This window comes from Ailuropoda melanoleuca, chromosome 9 (genome assembly GCF_002007445.2).
Source record: "Ailuropoda melanoleuca isolate Jingjing chromosome 9, ASM200744v2, whole genome shotgun sequence".
Taxonomy (NCBI): Eukaryota; Metazoa; Chordata; class Mammalia; order Carnivora; family Ursidae; genus Ailuropoda; species Ailuropoda melanoleuca.
In genome coordinates this window covers 28,402,625-28,420,079 of record NC_048226.1, presented here as the reverse complement: position 1 = coordinate 28,420,079, position 17,455 = coordinate 28,402,625, and the positions used below count along the sequence as shown (strand labels likewise).

Here is a 17,455-nt window from a genome sequence, read left to right as displayed (position 1 = left end):
TTCTCTTAGGTTTATAGTATATTTTGAGTTAGTTTTTGTACATATACAAAATGTGTGAGGTAAAGGCAAAATTCATTTTCATTCCATATGAATATCCAGTTGTTTTAGCAACATTTATTGAAAATATTTTCTTACACATTGAATTACCTTGGCACCTTTGAAAGTCCATTGATTTATTTATAGGTCTATTTTTGGATTTTCTTTTTTTTTTTTAAATTTTTTTATGTTAAGTAGGCTTCACGCCCAGCATGGAGACCAGTGTAGGGCTTGAACTTAATGACCCTGAGATTGAGGGCTAAGCTGAGATCAAGACTTGGACGCTTAACCAACTGAGCCATCCAGGAGCCCCAGGATTTTCTATGCTGTTGCATTTTTTTATATGTTTATCCTTAGGCTATTACCAAACTGTCTTGATTGCTTTGGCTTAATAATAACTCTAGAGGGTATTACAAGTATTTCTACTTTGTTCTTAATTTTCAAAATTATATTGATTATCCTGTTCATTTGAATTTTCATATACATTTTATAATCAGCTTATATATTTCTACAAAAGACCCCTAGGATTTTTATCTGAATTGACTTGAATGTATAGATGAATTTGGGGAGAATTGCCATGTTAATAATACTGAATCTTCCAATCCATAAGTACAATACACCTTTTCATTTATTTCAGTTTTCTTTAATTTGTCTTGGCAGTGTTTTGTACTTTTCATTTTATAAGTGTTGCACATATTTTGTAAGGGATAAACTGAAGTATTTCATGTTTTTAATCACTGTTACAAATGACATTTAAAAGTTTTAAAATTTCTAGTTGTTTGTTGATAGATACAGAAATATAATGGATATATGTATATTGACCTTTTATTCTACAGTCTTGCTAAAGTCACTTAATAGTCTTTGTATTTGTTTTGTTGAATCCTTAGGATTTTCTATATAAACAGTCATGTCTCTTATAAAGACATCTTAACTTCTTCCTTTCCCATTTTTATGCTTTGCTTTTCTTTTTCTTGCCTCATTACACTGGCTATGAACTCCAGTGTAATGTTGAATAGAATGTTTATTATTTATTATTATGTCAGTATTTTACAGATACCTTTTATCAAATTAAGGTAGTTCTTTTGTATTCTGAGTTGTCTGAAGTTTTGTTATGAATGGGTGTGGAAATTTGTTAATTTTTTTCTGTTTATTGAAATGATCATATTGTTTTTCTCTGTTACTCTGTTAATATGATTAATAACATTGATTTTTTTAAAATGTAAAATCAACCTTGCATTCTTTCTTATATATTGCTGAATTTGAGTTGCTATTTTGTTAGAGATTTTTGCATCTTTATTTGTGAGAGATATTGATGTGAGCTTTTCTTAAAATGCCCTTTTCTGGTTTGGGAATCAATCTAATGCTGGCCATATAAAATCAGTTGGGAAATGTTCCCTCCTCTATTTTGTAGAAGAATTTATGTAGGATTGGTATTACTTCTGTCTTTACATGTTTGATGGAATTTACATGTTTGATGGAATTACCATTTGAAAATTCGGAGCTTTCTTTGTGAGGACATTTTTAAATTACAAATTTAATTTCTCTGGGGCGCCTGGGTGGCTCAGTCCATTAGGCAGCTGCCTTCAGCTCCGGTCATGAGCACAGGGTTCTGGGATTGAGCCCCACATTGGGCTCCCTGCACAGTGGGAAGTCTGCTTTTCCCTCTCCCTCTTCCCCTCCCCACGCTCATGTGCTCTCTCTCTCTCAAATAAATAAAATCTTAAAAAAAAAAAAAACCCACAAATTTAATTTCTTTAACAGATATAGGGCTATTCATTCAGGTTATGTTACTTCCAGAGTCAATATTGGTAATTTGTGTCTTTTAAGGAATTTGTCTATTTCATCTTAGTTGTCAAATTTATTGTCATAAAATCATTCATAATAGTCTCTTGTTAATATCTGTAGACTCTCAAGTAATGTTTCCCCTTTCATTCCTGATATTGATGATTTCTGTCTTCTCTCATTCAGTACAGCTAGAGGTCTATCAATTTCATTGATTTTTTTTTTCTTTTCACAGAACCTGTTTTGGGTTTCATTCATCTTTCCTATTTTTCAGTTGTCTGTTTTATTGATTCCTATTCTTGGTTATTTTGTTAGTGTCTACTTACTTTGATTTAATTTGTTCCCTTTTCTTCTAGCTTTTTATGGTGGAAGCTTAGGTAATTGGTTTTAGACTTTCCCCCCCTAATGTAAACATAGAAAACTATAAATTTCCTCAAAGCACTTTTTTATCTGCATCTCAGGATTTTGCTAAGTTGGATTTTCATGTTCATTCATTTCAAGATATTCTCTGATTTCCCTTGTGATTTTTTATTTGGCCCTTGAGTTATTTTAGAAGTATGTTGTTTAATTTGTAAATGTTTGGGAATTTTCCAGATATCTTTCTGTTACTGATTTCTAATTTAGTTCCATTGTGATAAGGGAATGTTCTGTGTATAGTTTCAATACTTTTAATTGTTAAGACTTATTCCTGGCTCAGCAGATGGTCTGTTTTGGTAAATGTTTCATAGGCAGTATAAAAATTTATATTTTTCTATTGTTGTTTACATGTTCTATAAATATCAATTCAGTTGAGAGTCTATTAGAGTCTTCTTTATCTTTGCTGAATTTCCGCTGTACCTGTTCTCCCAGTTACTAAGAGAAATGTTGATGTCTCCGACTGTATTTGTATACTTGTTTGTTTTATCCCCTCAGTTCTGTCAGTTTTTCCTTTATGTGTTTTGTACTTCTGGTATTCTATACATACACATTTAGAATTATTCTATCTTCTAAATGAATTGACCTTGATCATTTTGAAATGGTCCTCATTATCTTTGGTAATATTCATTTTGTCTTCTATATTGTCTGGTATAAATATGGCTATTCCAACTTTTTTAAGATTTTGGCTTTTTGGTGTATCTTTCATCCTTTTACTTTTAACCTATTTCCTTATTTTAGTGGGGGATTCTGATTGCTAGCATATATTGGTGTTGCTTTTTTATCAGTTTTTTAATTGGATTATTTAAACAGTTACTATTTAACATATTTATTAATGTGGTTGGATTTAAATCTACCATTTTGCTGTTTATTTCCTATTAACCCTTCCTTTGAATTAATTATACTTTTATTTAATTATACTTTTAATCTTCCCTGTTGGCTTATTCCCCTACTGTTCTACCTCTTTATTTTTTTTTTTTTAGTGGTTACTCCAGAATTTATATTGTGCCTCTTTAGTTTACTACATTCTATTATCAAATAATATTCTGTCACTTCTCATATAATGTAAGGCCTTTTCAACAGTATTTTTCCATTGCCTCACAGTCATTTTTTTCTTCACTTCACCTTTGTTATTGGTATTTACTTTTTTTAAAAGTAATATCTCCACCTAACGTGGGGCTCAAACTCACGACCTTGAGATCAGGAGTCACACACTATACTGACTGAGCCATCCAGGTGCCCCAAAGTGTCTTGAAGTTCACTAATCTCTTTTTCTGCAGTGCATAAGCCACTGTTTGTCTCATCCCATGAAATTTTCATTTTGAATATTTTATATATATATATATATATATATATATTTAATTGCTAGGAGTTATATTTGGCTCTTTTAGAAAGCCCCCCATATCTCTCTTCACTATATTCCCATTTTCATTTACATTCTTGAATATGCAGCGTACTTGTAATAGCCCTTTCAATGCCTTTGCCCCATTAATTCCATCATGTCTGTTATTTCCAGGTCTGTCTCTCTATTGACTGATATTTTTCTGGTTATGTGTCACATTTGCCTGTTTCTTTGTCCAGTAATTTTAAATTAAATGTCACATATTTGTGAATTTTATGTGTTGAGTCCTTGATTTTGTGGCATTCCTTTGAAGAGTATTGGACTTTTTCCTGACAGGCATTATAAATCGCATATTAGTTTGATTTTTTCCCTAGACTTTTAAGGTCCTTTCAGGGGGTCTGTAGTAGCTTTTATTCTGGGCTACTTTCCCCTGGTTTCTGCGGTGTGGAGCTTCTGAGGTCACTACTGCCTCGTGTATTCAACAAGGTTTTTCCCTACTTGCTTGAAGGAACTTGTTGAAGTCTTGGCCCCATGTCAGCTCTGAGAAGCCTTTGTCTTACAACTCCCTGGTAACTTTCTTTCCATAGAAATTCTTGTTAGCTGGTCTAAAGAAATTTTACCCTTCTCATGTATAGGTTTTTGATTAGCTAAAAACTCTAGGGAACCCTCATTGAAATTACTGGAACACTTTCTCTCCTCTCTGGAACTCTGCCCTATAAATTCTGGCTACCTTGGCCTCCTTGCACTTTTTCCCCTGTCTCCTCAAGTCAACAAGATTGCCAGGTTCTGTCTGGGTTCCTCCTCCCTGCTCCGGAGTGGTTAATTGCTTCCTGGCTGAGAGGCTTGGGTGATGGTAGGCCTTGCCTTGTTTGTTTCCTTTTTTTCAAGGATCACAGTCCTGTACTGCCCATGTCTGAAAATAGTCCTTTCCTATATTTTATCCTGTGTTCTAGTTGTTTGCAGTGGGAGGATTATTCTAGACCTGCTGTGAATCCCTCATGGTCAGAAATGGAAGTTGAATCATTCCAGAATGAATTTTTAATACTTAACGCCCTTACAAAATTCTGAAGCTCTCAAGCAGACTTTTTACCTAACATTTAACCATTGATTCACTTTTCTTCAGTATTGTTATAAATGATCTTGTGTCATCTGTAGGAGTGTTTATTTATTTTTCAATTCAGAGTCCTTTACAAACTTTAAATCAGAAGCCGACCCAAGGAAAATGATTTATCATACCTCATAAATCTCACAAATTAGGCAAATGAATTTTTGAATGTGTAAAAATTCAATCTTATGAGATGGTCATTTTAAATATAAAATTATTACTTAACACTTAATTAGAAACATGAAAGACTAAATATACCAGTGGGTAAGTGCTTAAATGAACCATTTGATGTGATGTTTTAAAATATTAATCCTATCGTTGTAGAGTATAAACATGTTCAGTATACTTTAGACCAGGAACAGGCAAACATTATCTATAAAGGACCAAATAGTGTATATTTTAGACTTTGTGGGCCATATGGTCCCTGTTGTAACAACTCTGCCTTTGTACTACAATAGTAGCTATAAACAATATATTAAAAACTGAGCTGATGGTGTTCTGATAAAACTTTATTTCTAGACAACAAAATTTGAATATCATGTAATCTTTATGTCTCAAAATACTCTTCTTTGACCTTTTTTCCCCAACTATTTAAAAATGCAAAAGTTATTCTTACCTTGTGGGCCATTCATAAACAAATGGCTGGTCAGATTTGGCCCCTGGGTCATAGTGTGACAGTCCCCGCTCTAAATTATTAAAAAGCTCCCAGGTAAGCTGTATGATCTTAGCAGACTGTTGTATTTTAATTCCAAGTGATATTTTTATTTGAATTACTCTTTGAACTACTATTAAATTAGGTTGCAAAGTAGACAAGATCACACAATATGGAACCAATATAGTTTTGACAGATTTTGGTTGATTGATTGATTGACTTTAGAAATGGGGGTGGTGTGAGGGAGAGGGAGAGAGAAAATCTCCAACAGACTCCCCCCCTGCAGCTCAATCCATGACCCTGAGATCATGACCTAGCCAAAATAAAGAGTCAGATGCCTAACCCAATGAGCCACCCAGGTGCCCTGCTTTGACAGGTTTTTAACGTCAGAGGTTATATTAGGGATTCCTCAGGCAGTTTGCATAATTAGTAAAAAAAAAAAAAGTTAAGAATTTAAAATAATTATTATTTTATTGTTGTCATTATATAGGAATTAATAAATAGGTTTAAAATCAGGACAATTTCCACATTTTTTAAAAATTGAAGTGTAACTGGCATACAACTTTATATTAGGTGAAACTGTATATTACTTTCAGGTATACGACATGATGATTCAATATTTGTGTATATTGCAAAATGATCATCACAATAAATCTAGTTAATATCCATCACCATACATAGTTACAGAATTTTTTTTCTTATGATAGGAACTTTAAAGATTTATTCTGTTAGCAACTTTCAGATATGCAATACAGTATTATTAACTATGGTCACCATGCTGTACGTTACATCCCTATGACTTATTTATTATAACTGGAAGTTTGTACTTTCTGATCATGTTTTTTGATGGGTGTGGTATTTCTCACAAATTCTTGTTTGTTTTGATAATTTGGAAACTTTTTTCAATGAACATTATAAACTCCTTCCTATCTCATGACATGTATGTCCTAAGTCTGGAACATTCTTCTAAATTATTGTGTGTCTGGTTCATTTCATTCAGTTTTAACTTGAACATCATCTCCTCAGAGGCCTTCCTTGATGTACTATCTAAAAGTATCTATACCTCCCCAATCTCTCTCTAGCACCCAGTTTCATTTTTTTCAGAGCATTTATCACAATCCGAAATTAGTTCTTATTTGTCTCTTTCTTTCTTTTTTTTTTTTTCTTAAAGATTTTTATTTATTTGACAGAGAGAGAGACAGCCAGCGAGAGAGGGAACACAAGCAGGGGGCGTGGGAAAGGAAGAAGCAGGCTCCCAGTGGAGGAGCCTGATTGGGGGCTCCATCCCAGAACGCTAGGATCACGCCCTGAGCTGAAGGCAGACGCTAAAGGACTAAGCCACCCAGGCACCCCTTATTTGTCTCTTTCTGTATTACAATGTAAACTCAATGAGAGAAGAGATCTTGCCTCCATTATTACTTCTTTATCTCTCCAACACTGCCTTTCATGTAGTAGGCCCTAAGTACACAATTTATTTGTGGTTGGAAGGATGAATAAATGAAAGTATGAAATGCATGATTTGTAGAAATATTTGATATGGTAACGTATTATGAATTGCTAAAAGGAAAACAATGAGTAACTTTACCTCAATTCATTTCACTACAGAACTACTTTCTCTTTAAACATATAGCTGTATTGTGATAGGGTCTATTGATACTTTAGTTTTTTTCTTTTTAATTTGTAATTTGAAATTTACACAAAAATTGTGTAAGAATAATAATTTTTCCTGAATCATTTGAGGGGGTAAGTTGCTGCCCTTATCACCTCTGAATACTTATATTTCCTACAAAGATGCTCTCCCAAATAACTAGATAAAATTATTGCAATCAAGAATTCAATATTGATGGATTAGCACTATCTAATACACAACCTCATTCAAGTCCTGCAAATTGTCCTGGAAAACAGTGGTGAAAATGCCCAGAAAGGGGAGAGATACAGCATAAAGGGGGCCTCAAAATTTGCATTTGTATTCCTTTTAATTTCTTGGTTTGATGTCTGAATTCATGTGTAAAGGAGACTCCATAGAGCCTGGAGGAAAGTGGTAGCTGACTGGGAAGTTGCCGTGGTGATATTTCTGATCAAATTTGGAGTTTGAGTCCTATTAAACACATTAAGATTTTTGTTGAAATCTTAGAAGGGTCCTGTCTGAGAAATAAAGATTGTAAGCCCTAAGGAATTTATTCTATGACTGAGGGCAAAGTGGGAACATACCTTCCCTAACAAAATGTAAAACCAAGCATCTCTACAAGTTCAAGACGATCACCCAGTGAACTTCCTAGTAGAAGAAAAATCAACATACTTCAAAGGAAGATAACAAAATACAGAGTTTCTATAGCATATAATCTGTATTGTCCGATATAGAATCAAAAGTTATTAATCATGTGGAGAACTAAGAAAATATTACCCATAGTTGAGAAAAAAAAGTCAATACAGATGTTAAGGGACAATAACTTTAAATCAGCTATTATAAATATGGTCAGGAACTTAAGAGGGAATATAATGAAGGGAAATACAGACTATCTCTGCAGAGAGAGGAAGAAACTTTTTTTTATGTTCAGTTAGCCAACATATAGTACATCATTAGTTTTTGATGTAGTGTTCAACGATTCATCAGTTGCATATAACACCTAGTGCTTATCACAACACATGCTCTCCTTAATACCCATCACTGGTTACCCCATCCCCTGGCCCCCCTTCCTTCTGTAACCCTCAGTTTCTTTCTCAGAGTCCAGAGTCTCTCATGGTTTGTCTCCCTCTCTGATTTCTTCCCATTCAGTTTTCCCTCTGTTTCCCTGTGGTCCTCTGTGCTATTCCTTCTGTTCCACATGAGTGAATCCATATGATAATTGTCTTTCTCTGCTTGACTTATTTCACTTAGCATAATCCCCTCCAGTTCCACCCATGTCAGTGCAAATGGTGGGTATTCATCCCTTCTGATGTCTAATATTCCATTGTGTATATGAACCACATCTTCTTTATCCATTCATCTATTGAAGGACATCTCAGCTCCTTCCACAATTTGGCTGTCGTGGATGTTGCTGCTATGTTCACATTGGGGTGCATATACCCCTTCTTTTCACTACATCTCTATCTTTGGGATAAATACCTAGTAGGGCAGTTCCTGGGTCAGAGGGTAGCTCTATTTTGAACGTCTTGAGGAACCTCCATACTGTTTTCCAGAGTGGCTGTACCAGCTTGCATTCCCACCAACAGTGTAAGAGGGTTCCCCTTTCTCCACATCCTCATCAACATTTGTTTAGAAACTATTTTTTTTAATAAAAAGGGAATTATAGAACTGGAAATATAATACCTGAGTTAAAAAATATAATACCTGAGTTAAAAAATTCAATGGATAGACTTAACGGTAGATGAGCAATGGCAAAAAAAGGGGGCCTTGTCAGATCAGTAGAAATTATCCTATTTGAAGAACATAGACAAAAAGTTTAAAAAAAAACCACAAAACACCCAAACCAAACAGAAGCTCAGTTACCAGTGGGATTACAATCAGTCAACCTCATGTATATTAAAACCTAAAAGAATGGGGCGCCTGGGTGGCTCAGTCATTAAGCGTCTGCCTTCGGCGCAGGGCATGATTCCGGCGTTCTGGGATCGAGCCCCGCATCAGGCTCCTCCGCTGGGAGCCTGCTTCTTCCTCTCCCACTCCCCCTGCTTGTGTTCCTGTTCTCCCTGGCTGACTCTCTCTCTCTGTCAAATAAATAAATAAAATCTTTTAAAAAAATAAATAAAACCTAAAAGGAAAAGAAAGAAAATGGGCCAGAAACATTTTTAAATAAAGGCTGAAAACTTCTCAAATTTAGCAGAACACTAATTTGAAGAGCCAGGAAGCTCTTTGACGAACCTCAAGAAAAGTAAATGAAAACTAAATCTAGACACATAATAGTTACACTTCGAAAAACCAAAGACCGGGGCGCCTGGGTAGCGCAGTCCTTAAGCGTCTGCCTTCGGCTCAGGGCGTGATCCCGGCGTTTCGGGATCGAGTCCCACATCGGGCTCCTCCGCTATGAGCCTGCTTCTTCCTCTCCCACTCCCCTGCTGTGTTCCCTCTCTCACTGGCTAATCTCTCTGTCAAATAAANAAAAAAAAAAAATAAAAAAAAAAAAAAAAAAAAAAAAAAAAAAAAAAAAAAAGAAAAACCAAAGATCAAGAGAAAAATCTTGAAAACATCCAGAAAACAAAGTAAAAAACAAAACAAAACATTATACACAGGGTAACAAGGGTAACAGTAATATTAATGACTACTGACTTATTGGAATAATGGAAACCAAAAAACCATAGAATAATACCTTGAAAGAACTATGAGGGAAAAAAAAAACTTTCAACTCAGAATTTTATACTGAATATGAATGTCGTTCAAAAATGAAGGTAAAATAAAGATGATTTCAGATAAATAATTATATAATTCATTGTCAACAGATGTGCAATGTAAGACATAAGAAAAGAAAGTTTTTGAGTTGAAGGGCAGTGGTATCAAATGGAAACTTTTCTACAGGAGAAATGAAAACCACCAAGAATGATAAATATAAAAGATTTATCTTTTTTTTCTTCTGTTACTTTCTTTAGAAGAAAGCTGACTTTTTTTTTTCCTTTTTGAAAGCTGACTTCTTAAAGCAAAAGTTAAAACCATTTTACTATGGGTTTTATAATAGAAGTAGAGGTATAATATATGATAACATTAACAAAAAGGGTTTTCAGTAAATGGAATGATACCATTACAAGGTTCTTATGCTTTGCATGATGTTCAATATTAACTTAAGTAAACTGTGGTTATTTGAGCATGCATATTATAATTCTTAGAGCGCCCCCCCATACAAAGAAATATCCAGCAATTAAAGTAAAACATTACAACTATTTGATTAACTGAAAATAAGGCAGGAAAACGTAGAATAGGAACAAAACAAAACAAAAAGCAGAAACAATAGAAATAGAAAGCAAATAGCAAAATGATAGTTTTGAACCCAGTCATTTCAGTAATCATATTATATATTGATGAACTAAACTCTCCAATTAAGAGTCAGAGATTTTCAGACTGAATAAAAATACAAGACCCAACTCTATCCTCTCTACAGATTGCACATATGAAATGTTAAGATTTAATTAAACACTGTTTATGTCTCTTTATCTCTTACATTGTTGGGTAAGCTTTCAATGACTGTATTATGATGGAATGCCTACAAGTCTAAGAATAAATTATACAGAAAAATAATTTGGGGGACTAAGAGGACAGGAATGCAGGATGGATTATAGGAGGATGATAGAACACTACATTGGGAAGAGAGTGAGGAGATCTAGATTCTCATTTCAGTTTTGCCACTGGCCAAACACCTACCCTTGGGAAAACACTTTTCTATTACTATGTACTTTGCTAGGTTACCAGTATTTGTATACCCATGTGTTCAATTTTTTTTTTCATATTCAGGTTTCAGAGTAAAATTGGCACAAATTGCATTTTTCTTCTTGAAAGACAAGACTCCTCTAATAATAGAAAGAAGACAGTAATTTTGCCACTGTATATGTTATCCTGGGCATCTTTGTTTCATCTGTCTATCTATCTATCTATCTATCATCTATCTATCTATCTATCTATCTATCTATCTATCTATCTATCTACCTATCTTTCTATCCATCCATCCATCCATCCATCCATCCATCCATCCATCTTTCCATCCTTGGTAATATTCTTCCTGCCTATCACTTGTTATGCGCCACGTGAAGTAGAGGTATAACCACTGTAAAAACACTGGGTGTTGTTTTCATCATGAATAACCCAACTGTGTTGGAGTTAGATATTGTTTGATGGTACACAAACAAAAACTTCCATTTTAAAATGCCTTTCTGTGTCTTAATATTTATTTATTGAAAGGTTCACTTCTGTAATAAGCGCAATCAGGAATCAAAATAATTGCATTTATCTTTCTACCTAACTCTTATAGTTATTTTCCTTATACCTGGTGTTACATAGAAAACAAATTAAGAGTTGTGCCAGTTTGAACATACATATAATTGGTGCCCCAGAGTCAGAAATAGGTAGGAATTTGTTCATTTAATTTTAGATGATATCATGTATACCAAATTTTAAATATATTTCATACTTGAGCCTAAAGTAAAACTGCAAAGTATCTGGAGAAACTTTTGCATTTGGAGATACCTATTTTCATATTTTACAAAGGGTGTATCAGAATTGAACATTGTTACTTATTTAGATTGGATTTTTATAAAGATGAAGTAAGGTTTAATATTTCTCATTCGATTAATGCTCTTACATTTGGCTCTTACATAGCCAAAAACAACTGTTCAAAGACAATCAAATGAAGTCTTAGAAAGTTTCAAGTGCATCACTGCTAGTTTGATTTTTATACATTACTTGGTTCTTAGGTATGATAAAGGTAGTTATTGAGTGTGTAGGGTTCTATTCATGTGTCCACCTAAGTTAAAGAAGTTACTTCTTAAATGAATAAGACTAATTATAACTGTTGAGTGAGGGTGAAATTAAGAATATCCTAAAGGAAAGAAAAATGTCCAGTATATCTAAAACTATTTTACTCTCCAATTTAGCTCTTTTTATTTTTTTCTCTTGCAGTAATCATTGCTGTCTTCAGAAAATAAGGAATACGAGGCAAGGAAGAAAGTAAATTCATCCTGCAAAGACCCAAAGCACTTTGAAATTTTAAACGAATGTAATAATAGCTGCTAAAACCACCATTGTCACCATAATGGATGAAGTACTTCAAACTTAAACGGTAACCAGAATTCTCATATCGTGTTACACTTCCACTGAGAACTTTATATGACTTGAAAGGATTCTTTTTAAGTTTAAATATTTACCCTACAAATACCAAAGTATAGATAAAGCTGATAATTTTATAACTTATTTAGCATAGTCAGATCTCTGTTTTGGCCCTTAATGTTTGACACTGATATTACTCAAAAGAATTGTTTTTTTCCCGGGTTGTGAACTTCTTAACTTAGAAACAGATAAGCTTATTTGAGTAGAAATATAGCATAGTACTAGTATATTTATAGGTCCATTCTTCACAAATACTTTTCCTTTCATAGAAATAACTCAGGCAGCATGAAGTGGTAGCATATGCAAAGGTTTTATAGTCTTGTTTTCTGAGCTTTATTTCATTTTGTTTTTTAATTTCCTTACTTGACATCTGGTCTCTTGATCTTCTTGCCTTTCTATATGACATCTTCTTTTTATTTAATCATTATTTTTTCTTTTGTCCCTCCTCAGGAATTTAGAGTTATGAGAAACAAAAAACCAGAGTAGAAAAGAAGAGAAAAATTGAAAAGATTATAAAATTATTCCTTCTTGTGAAATTACAAGGACTGTTGCATTTCAAGTAGAGTGGAAAGCAGTTGTAGAAGGACTTGAGACTGCTTGTCAGTCTTTTTAAATCTCCTTGATCTTAGGCCATAATTGTTTCAGTGAGTATTTTATAAAGATTCAAATGTTTGTGAATTTTTTAAAGCGTCTTAGTGAACAGTTCATTGCTAGTGTACTAATTTGATTTTGACGGATAATCATTTGTTTCAGTCACTGTATCTTGGTAGTGGATGGGCACAACTGACTGAAAACTAGGTTCCTGTAGTGAAGTGCAAATGTGAAAATCAATCAAATACAGTATCAATTGCTAGTCCTAATAATTCTAAGGAATACGGTACCTATTTCGAGGGAATTATTCAAACTGACAAATGTAATCCAAGATAAAGAGTACCTAAAGAATGAACGTCTTCATTATTCTTTCCTGTGCTAACATTAACCTTGATTAAAAAAAAATACCTGAACATCGGTTTTTTAAAAACTTCTCCTATTGTTACTTTAAACCTCTACTTAGGGCATAGTTAGAACTTTTCCATGTTCTTGCCACTACCGCCCACGTAGCAGCATTTAGCCCTTTCTAAATGTCCAGCAAATTCTTTCTACTTCTCAACCATTAAAAAGTCAAGTTGAAGAAAGTAACTTTTGAAACACAGCAGAAATTAAAGTGCCGAATGTTCATTTACACAGGTAAGGTAATATGTAGAAAGTCATCACATTTCTCTGTCTTCCTCAGCGATGATATAAGTTTTCTTTACCCATTTAATTATGTCTCATTCTATAATCTTAAATAACCATAGTTTCTTTAATGAGATTAATACATTAAACATAAAAAACAAACAATATTGTCAAAATTTTGACTGTGGTACTTTCACCGCAAACTCTTAATTCCATTAAATCCCTCTTTCAGTATTTTTGGTAACCATGGATAGGATCATTGAAATCTTTAGATAGTGGATATTTCCAAGTATTAATTTCTACTTTTTTCACTGCTAAATTTTTTGGGGGGGGTTATAATGTTATCAAGGAGCAGACTAGGATAGAACTTGACCTCTCTACAAAATAAAAGAACTGCACTGATTCTCCTATCTAGCCCAGTTCAAAAATCATGTAACTCACATCCATGAGGTATATAGAATTAAAGAAGACCATCTGCATTTACATATTTAATTTTTCTGGCCTCATTCAAGCTAAGTGCCTCCAAAATCCCAAGTCTGTGATGTTTGAAGAAGGAATGGAATTAGATTTCTAGTTGTGCAATTAACAATAATTGCAATTGTGTGCAATTAACTTGCACAATTAAGAGTTCATATTTCTAACTGTGCAAACTATCACGGACACTTTGAAGAGGCTAATATTTAAACATTCTAGCTATGTAATGTTAAAGTGGAATTCATTTCATTAGCTTAAAATTATGCTTCTTGGGGCTAGGGGATATGATCTTACAGAGAGCAAGACTACTCTAAAACAATATATCCGTCTAAAATCTTAAATTTGTAAAGCTTGGTAGGCATTTAGAGAATCCTCTACAACACCTTCAATTTGCAAAACTCTCTTTATGGAGGGAAGCCTATGTACAATTTGCGCAGAAAAAAAGGAATTAAAAATAATAGTGATTAATGTGTATTGAGTGATTACCATATGCCAAGCATTGGGATCAGTGTTTAATATGCTTTATCTCAAGTTTCACAACTGCATTTGACATGGGTCTTATTATTGACTATCTCCATTTTAAAATATGAGGAAACACATTCTCAGAGAAGTTAATTGCCCCACATCAAGTTTGCTAGTTGGTTGTAGAGCCAGTTCTCTGTCTGACTCCATAGCCTGAGCTCTTAACCAGAAATGTGTTGTGGTTGCTTCTTTATGTGGTAAAAGATAACAAGTTCTTATTATTAGCAGCATGCTCATCTCAGCTTTGTGAAGTTATGCTCCCTTGCGGCACGTGTTATGTTTCTTTTGCAGCATCAGTTTCATTTTGTCAGTAATTTATCATTTTGATTGTTTTTAAAATGTTATTATATAAAAGATGATCCACTCCTAAGTAAAGGCTAAATTACTTGAAGATGATCTCAATAGACCCACATTTTATTTGAGATAGAGACTTAGAAGACAGAGACAGGTAGGACATAGGGGTGGGGAAAAATGGAAAACTGACTTCTGCTCACCTGTGTTTCCTTAAAGTCTTATGTGCCTTTCTCTTTATCACCAGAAAATTTTCGTTGTTTTTCAGTCTCAGAAACTGTTACAATCCCTAAATACTAAAATAGTAATGAATCTAATGGCATAAATTTGTTGTTAAATTTACATATAGTCCTTTCAAATAGATACTTCATATTCTAAGTGTAGAAAACTCAGTATATTAACCTATCATCAGGGTTTAGGATGATTAAGCCTATCACCAAGGCTCAACAATACTCAACATATTAAACCAGTTTTCCCCAAATGAATGTATAGTTTTAACTCAGTTCCTCAAATCCCAGCAAGATTTTTCATATATTGTTTGCCATTTTCCACTAAGTTCTTTCTCCCCTCCGCATTATCACTGTCCCTCCTCCACCATAGGAATTGTAGTCAGTCCCCATTTGAGAACAGGGGTGGAATGAACTGTTTGAGCTACTTGCATGATACCCAAAAAATATGGCCAGATGTTTTACTTATTTATAGCAGTTTTCAGTCCAGGGTTTAGTGAATCTTAATTTTCTGAGATTTTGCTTAAATAAGAAGAGTGTTTCATGTCCCCCTGAGAAAAAACTGTGTAATAGGAGGAAAAGCAAAAATAAAACAAGAAAAGTTATTTCATCCTTGCTTTGTAAACTGAGGCTATAAAATTCAAAATGATCCTGTGGATTGTTTTGGAGAGAATGTTGAGAGATCTTCTGCCTTCTTGTGGGACTATCAACATACCTGGCAATGGAGTGAACTTCATGCCATTTGATATTACTGACTCATTCATTCATCACATATTTACTTGGGAAAAATAATATTTGCAATAGGTAAAAATTTTTAAACTTATTTTTGCTAATGTAATGTCAAGTGGTTTGTATATATTACTCTCTCTTAGCCATAAGCATGTCACTGTGGAAGGCACAGGGGATATATAAAGAAGGGTATATAGTACAGGGCCTGTCCTCAGTGGTTTGCTATCAGGGCAGGCAGACATGTAAATAGATGTACCGGTATGTCAAGTGTTTAATGGAAATATGAGCAGAGAATTGTGATATAGTGCTTTTCCCTACCTGGAAAGAGTGAGGGAAGACTTTGCAACCTTTATGAGTGTTACTGGATAAATAGGAGTTTACTGCCAGGGAACAAGCTAGAGAAAAAGAATTCTAAGCAAAGGGAAAAACACGTGCAGAGATATACGTACATTTTCCAAAGGGAAAAAAGTCATGGACTTTTAAAGTTGAAGAGGTTATCTGAGATATTTTATTTTGACACCTTTGCTTACCATAAGAGGAAATGGAAGCCCTTAGAAACAAATGTACTTGCCCAATATTACTCAGAAATTACAGTATCACTTCAAGTATTCTTTCAAACCATACAGTAAAATATATAAAATGTATTTTGCTCAGACACTACTCCCAAGAAATAAGGTTCCTCCTCATGTTTTCTTTGTTTATAAATCTGCTTTACTTCCAAGCTAAAACATAACTAGTTGTTATTTTTATTTCTCTTAACAATTTTTTTATCATGAAAATTTCCAAGAATTAAGAAAAATTCAGAATAATTTAACAACTACCTATTCTCTCACCATCAAGAATGAAATGAATGCTAACCTTTTGTCATTCTTGCTAGAAGAAATTAAACAATTTAGGAACAGTTGAAATCCTCTTTATATCACTCTCCAATCTCATCCCTATCCTTCTGTTTCCAGAGAAAATGCTCTCTGAAGTTGGTGAAATGTGTGCTTATAATGTGTGTACTCAGAAACAATATGCAGTATAAATGGTAACATTTTACATTTGTACATTTGCATCTTTCATTGATGCAATTTTGTGTCTTTCAATGATGTGTGATATTTATTTAATTGCATTTTTTCATACCAGTTCAAAATAATATAGAACTAGTAGAGTAGATAATATATTCTAGTCAGTTGTGGAGATTTGCTGTCGTGTTGTGGCTTTGTTCTCTTCTTACTACCCAAAGTGCTGCTGTCATCTTAGTAAATCTGCATTGTGTTTTGGAAGAATATAATTCTATCATTCTGTAGTTTTCAAATATATTTTTAAAGACTCATTGGGAAAACAATTATTTTTGTGGGCTTACATCTGCTGTAATGTTAGATTTTTTAAAAACTCTTTACTACTGAGATTAGAAATATTCTCTAGTATGGTCAAATGAGCATGAAATGACTGTGTCATGTAACAGTTCTCCCTCTACACATGTATTACGGTTAAGCCAGTGGGGCTGTGTGTGAAAATACTGTAACAAAATGACCCAGGGAGAGGATGTTTATCTTTATCTGGACTTTGAGAAGAGCTTAGAAGTCCTTTCACCAAAGGCCTGGCCCTGGGTGAGGGATGATGGATGGAGAGAGTGGACTCTGTAGCAATTGTGAAGGGCATTACTGTGGGTGTTGAGAACATATTTTTACTCTTGGATTCATTGTGCCAACTGTAATTAGCAATAAATGTTTGAAGTTAATGACAATCAGCTGGAATACCACTAAACATATGAGGCTATTGAAGAGCATAATAAATGCAGAGAACCCCCTTGTTTCTGTTACTAGAAGGAAAATTCACCCACCATGTTCTTATAACAGTGAAAAACTGGAAATCA

At 33.8% G+C, this 17,455-nt stretch overlaps 1 protein-coding gene and 1 pseudogene across 3 annotated transcripts in view; one reads left to right on the top strand and one right to left on the bottom strand.

Annotated features, from left to right (window-relative positions):
* Nucleotides 1-17,455, top strand: part of PEAK1 (pseudopodium enriched atypical kinase 1) — a 287,490-nt gene that overhangs the window by 123,406 nt on the left and 146,629 nt on the right. For all 3 annotated transcript variants that reach the window (XM_034668003.1, XM_034668004.1, XM_034668005.1), the window contains one exon: nt 11,930-12,089. The gene's annotated coding sequence lies outside the window, so the exon portion shown is untranslated. The remainder of the gene's footprint in view (nt 1-11,929; nt 12,090-17,455) is intronic.
* The window catches only part of LOC100473481, a 95,817-nt pseudogene that overhangs the window by 19,371 nt on the left and 58,991 nt on the right, over nt 1-17,455 (bottom strand).